At 33.2% G+C, this 5,378-nt stretch overlaps 1 non-coding gene across 1 annotated transcript; it reads left to right on the top strand.

The window, feature by feature from the left end:
- The first annotated feature begins 246 nt into the window (after positions 1 to 246).
- LOC150021252 (small nucleolar RNA SNORA48) lies at positions 247 to 382 on the top strand. Its single transcript, XR_016513757.1, has one exon. It is a non-coding gene; the product is annotated as a small nucleolar RNA SNORA48 (small nucleolar RNA).
- The last annotated feature ends 4,996 nt before the right edge of the window (positions 383 to 5,378 follow it).

Here is a 5,378-nt window from a genome sequence, read left to right as displayed (position 1 = left end):
AAGAAAACATTTTAGCAGTGATTCCAGTTCAATTATTGTGCAAAGAAAAATATTTATAGAGGACCTATGAATAATCCAAAATTAAACCTGTTGTATCTAACAAAGCCAGACCTAGAACCTGTCTAGTTTATATTCTTTCTATTGACCATGTCTTATTCTCCTTATTTAAAAATGCATTGCTTTTGTCCACTTACATGAGTCCTACACTGGTTATAATGTCAGCACAATAAAACACTTGCATTTTTATGTCCCTGACCTGGGTAGAATTGCACCTGGTTTGGTGGTGCTAATCTCATATCAGTCACGGACAAAGTAACTCCTTGTTTATCCCAGGTTGGCTTTTGGTTTGTGCCCATGCCTGGTTCATGCCTTGGAGACATGGATAAAAAATAATAATAATAATAATAAAAAAAAAAAAACACTTGCATTTTTTTTTCTTTTAGCACTTTGTGTATCCCATTGTCTTCTGACCCCAAAAGCTGCCCTCTTTCCTTCCTCAAATTTTCCTCCGCCCCTAACAAACTTCATCTAGCTAACTTCTAATCATCCTTTACTCCCTTATTATCTTTTCTCAGAGTGCTACATTTTCTTTCATGAGCTTATATCCCACTTATAACTTATGCAGTTTTTTTTCTTGGGCTTTATTGTCTGTTTCTTCTACTAAAGTGTAAGCTCCACCAATGCAAGTATCAGGTGTGACCTAACTTTGTATATATCCTATGCTTGTAAGAGAATGTTGGTCTGAAATGTAACACTTGGCTGATACTGCAGCATTCCCATTGTGCTTATCATCCTCAGTGCTCTAGTTTTATAGAACAAACTAACAAGATGGTTAAAATTTAATTGGTGAAATTTGCTGAATCTCTTAATCTGCCTTGGCCTACTGCCCTTCCCTTAATATTGTTTAACCTGATTTGGTAACTGCAGACTGTCTGTTTAAAATCATTCCCAGTAGACCTGTGAGACTGGATCAGGGAATGTGTGAACGTGCCTTATTAAGGAGACTATCTGACTTACTGCAAAGAACTCACACAGGCTCTAGACGTTAATGCAAGCTCACACAGCACTCTCCACAGTGCATTCCTAGAACAGAAGGACACCTGACACCACGGTCTACAACCTGGAGATACTGTCTCTGAAAAGACATCTCTGCAAGGACTCCTTCCAGCCTCACTGTAAAAGGCCATACCAGATATTAACTACTCCCTGAGTTACAAAATTAAAAGGTATTGATTAATCAATTTTTATTTTTCATTTAAAAAGGCACCACACTTTCTCCTCATTTGCTCATTGAACAGCCCAGGCTGTACTGTAGGAGACCTTAAATGAAAGTTATCCAGAGCAGAAAACTGTCCAGACAGGAAAACAAGAAACAAACAAACAAACAAAAACTCATTGTAGATGGCTTTCCCCAGGACCTGGGGCACTCCTACTATGCATATTTCTTATCTTTATTTCACAACATTTATTATTGGGTATTTTAACAACCTCATCCCTCTCATTACAAGATGGTCACCTTTGTTATATTTTGGATTATATGTTATGTTTCATATCATTAAACCTCAAATATACAATAAAAAAGAGTAAGAGAGAACAGTGTGTGTGTCTTGGTCTATAATAGTAATGATAAATTTTTCGAAGAAATCAAGAAATTAATATATTCAAATAAGAGATATTTTTGTGATTACTGAATGTGTGAATGAGATCCTGTTATTGGACAGGGAAGTTTATTACATCGTATAAAAATCACATTAGAAATACAGGGTTTGTAGCACTGAGGTACTAAAGTTGGTTGACAGTCTAATTTCTAAAGTAAACAGGGTTTATATTCACAAATACAGTGTCATCTTTTCTAGTCTTAGTTGCACTCTATCAGGATGACACATGCAAGTCATTAATATGATAATTTTTGTCATTTTTGTCTTGAAAATTGCATACAAAGTAAAAATCTTGTATTCTTAATAAGAAATCCTCTCCTGAATGATTACAGATTTGAAGGGGGACAAATATGTTATGTAAATAAGATATTAAAAGGTTAGGCTGAAACTCCCTTTGTGCAGTACATAAATTGAACAAGGTTGTATCTAGCAATTAAATGAGAAAGAATATTAAACTCAACTTGAAAGTTTAACTAGCAATCCAAGATGGATAGTTCAAAGTAAAGAGCTGGGCAAATATCAAATGCAATTATTTATCTTAAGTTGCTCTCCAAAGATGTAATAAAAATTCCTTTACCAATGTTTCTTAAAATCTGCTTTCTGAAACACATCAATAAAATAATCAGCATCATAGTGTTGCACTAATGTAGATGCACTTTCTGATGATGTTTGTAGTCCACATATATTACTATACAGCTTTTCTTCAATGCAATCTGAGAAAGTAAGGAATTGCATATAAACTACAAACTATTCTTAACAGTATTGACAGTAATATTGACAGAAATAATAACTGCATTGGGAAAAGGTTTAATTAGATAATAGACAACAATCAAATTTCTATGCCTTAAAAGTCAGAAGGTTTTATTTCTAATCATTAAGCAGCTTAGAATATAACATAAAAACACTCAATGGCATTGACTTTAAGGTAGACACAGAAGTAGGAAAACTGTCCACTTCAGAGTATAAGCAAAACAAAACAGAAACAAACAGCAAATAGATGCAAACAGCAAACTGATGGTTGCCAAGGGGAGTGAAACAGTGGGAAGAGCAGCATAGAAGGGGATTAAGAAGCACAAATTTCCAGTTATAAAATAAGTCACGGGGGTGAAATGCACAGCAGAGGGAACAGAGTCAGTAACGTCATAATAAGTATGTACAGTGACAGATGGGAACTAAACATTGTGGTGATCACTTTGTAAGGTATATAAATGTTAAATCACTACATTATATATCTGAAATGATTATGAGTATAATTAAGAATAAAGTAACTAAACAGGAGTATATGCAGGAAATTATTTGAGGGCTTAGCATAAACATTTGTACAAAATTATCTTTGTACATTTCATTAACTTATAAAATATAAATTTTTAAAAATCACTAAATCAAAGTTCCTTTCTTCTGTAAATGCATCTTGTCAATTGACAAAGGTATTAGGGTAAGAATTTCAAAAGAAGAAACAAACTAAATTAAAAACATTTATATATGTTAATCATTACTTGTAATTCTAACTTAAATATGCTTCATTTAAAGATATTTTAGTAAAAACACACTCATTTCACCCAGGACTGGGAAAAGAGGTAAAGTAATTAAGTTTGTACAGCAATGGGAATATAGTCAACAATATTGACCTATGTATGGTGTCAGTGCACACTGGAAATATTAGGGGGAACACTTTATGAAGTATATGCTGTACACCTGAAACCAATATAAAATAATACAGAAACTAAACTGCAATTGAAAAATAGAAAGGAAATAAATACATTAATTGTCTTTCAAATTAGTGTAAAATATTTATTATATTTATATGAAAATCTTGAGTGCCAATTAAAAAAATTAGTTCTATCATAAAAAGGTTATTTAATAGTGATATAAAAACTGAAAGTTTCATAATATGATTAAATAAACTGCAAATTGTACAATATTTTCCATTTTGTTGCCTAAATTATCATCCAGGTCATGATATTTATCAATCTGCTCAGAATTATGACTATAAAAAAAAAAGAAAGAACAACTTATTTTCTCAGAAAAGTTCAAGGCAAATTGTTTAATTTTTTTTCCTACAAAACAAGCCAATCTTAGTGAGAATCGTTAGTGGTAAATAGAACCCTTGGCATTCAATATCAGTTCAAATAATGAATATCGAGCGACTGCTATGCACAGTCATTGTTCATTAAGCAAATAGGATAAGAATCCTTACCCACATGAAGCTTATATTTTTGTTGCTTTATATCCTACTAGAAAACATATCAAAAATAGAACCCCAGTAATATTAACAATATATTCCACTGAGGCAGTCTTTAACAATGGATATTTCCACTGACCTTAGTGATCCCATGTGACCTTCATAATTCAATGTGAAGGCAAATGAACTTAAACATCCCCAAACTAACATGCAATGCTCGCAATAATTATGGTAGACAAAAAATTTCTCACAGGAAACTAAAATGGATCACTTAAAATTGCATTTCAATGCCATTAGGACAGCATGTTTCTACTTGCAACACAAAAGCCTAACAATTAAGGGAGTAGTCTCAAATTTTGTTGAGGGAGAAAGTACTGCAGAAATTCTCATAAGTTACATGTCATTTTCCAACAATATAAAGGCTAGCAGGATGGACACCAAAGTACAGTTTCCTTACAGATTATAATGACTGAATTCTTAGAGATGGGACTCCTGTAGCTCTAGGATATCAAGGCAACATTCAAAGATCAAAACTTACATTTGTAACAAGTACCAACGTTTGCTCAGTTAAAGAAGGTATCTCAGCATATGTTCTCACTTGAAGGGAGGTAAATATAATTAACCTGAGCAATAGAAACACTAATATTTATTACCTGCTATGCACTAGGAACTGTGATAAGCACTGAGTATATAAGATATTCTGTGAGATTCTATGTCAGGCAAACACTAAGCCATAACAATATCTCTTGTCTTGGACACTGTTGCAAGACCTTTTTATATACTAACCTTCCCTAAGATATCCATATGAGCTCATAGCCCAATTGACAGATGATAAATCTGTTTCCAACAGTTAAGAAAAGGCCACTGAGAGCAAGTGGCACAGGATGAGAGACTACGGTTGTCCGATTGCAGACCGGTACCCTATAAACTCTGTAAGCATTGCCTCCTAAACCAGGGAAACAAGCTTAGGGTTAGGTTTGAATTGCAGCAAATGGTAGCCTTGTAAACTCAAAATGTCAACAATAGTGAAGTTTATAGAGCATACTTTGTGTGTATGAAGTATCTTTACAATCATTATTTTTTACAATTTGCACAACCACACTATAATGCTATTCCCTATTTTAAACACAAGGAAATTAAAGTTTGTAATGGGGTTACATCAACATTAAACTGCACTCAGATGCATGCATACAAACTATTTTTTGCAAAGATATTTATATTCTACTCATAGCTTTACTATAAAATGAATTCTAGAATTCAATTAAACACTCATCTTGAAAACAGGAGCAAAGTGGAAATTTCTCACTGGCATTCATGCAAATAAGTGAAATAACAATGTTAAACCTGTATCTAATCTCATGTTGTACATAATGAGTATCTGCTGGAACTACTACTAAGTTATACATTCATAATGACAAGGCCGTGAGATAAATGTGTTTCTATTTGTACCAGCATAAAACTAAATAGGGAAAGAGCTAGGGGTGAATTTATTGTATTTCTCCATTATTTCCCTCTGCTAACATACCCAGTAGTATTCC

This window comes from Furipterus horrens, unplaced genomic scaffold (genome assembly GCF_987537825.1).
Source record: "Furipterus horrens unplaced genomic scaffold, mFurHor1.1.pri manual_scaffold_1, whole genome shotgun sequence".
NCBI classification, from domain to species: Eukaryota; Metazoa; Chordata; class Mammalia; order Chiroptera; family Furipteridae; genus Furipterus; species Furipterus horrens.
The sequence above is the reverse complement of the archived record's forward strand: the minus strand, read 5'-3'. Positions and strand labels throughout refer to the sequence as shown.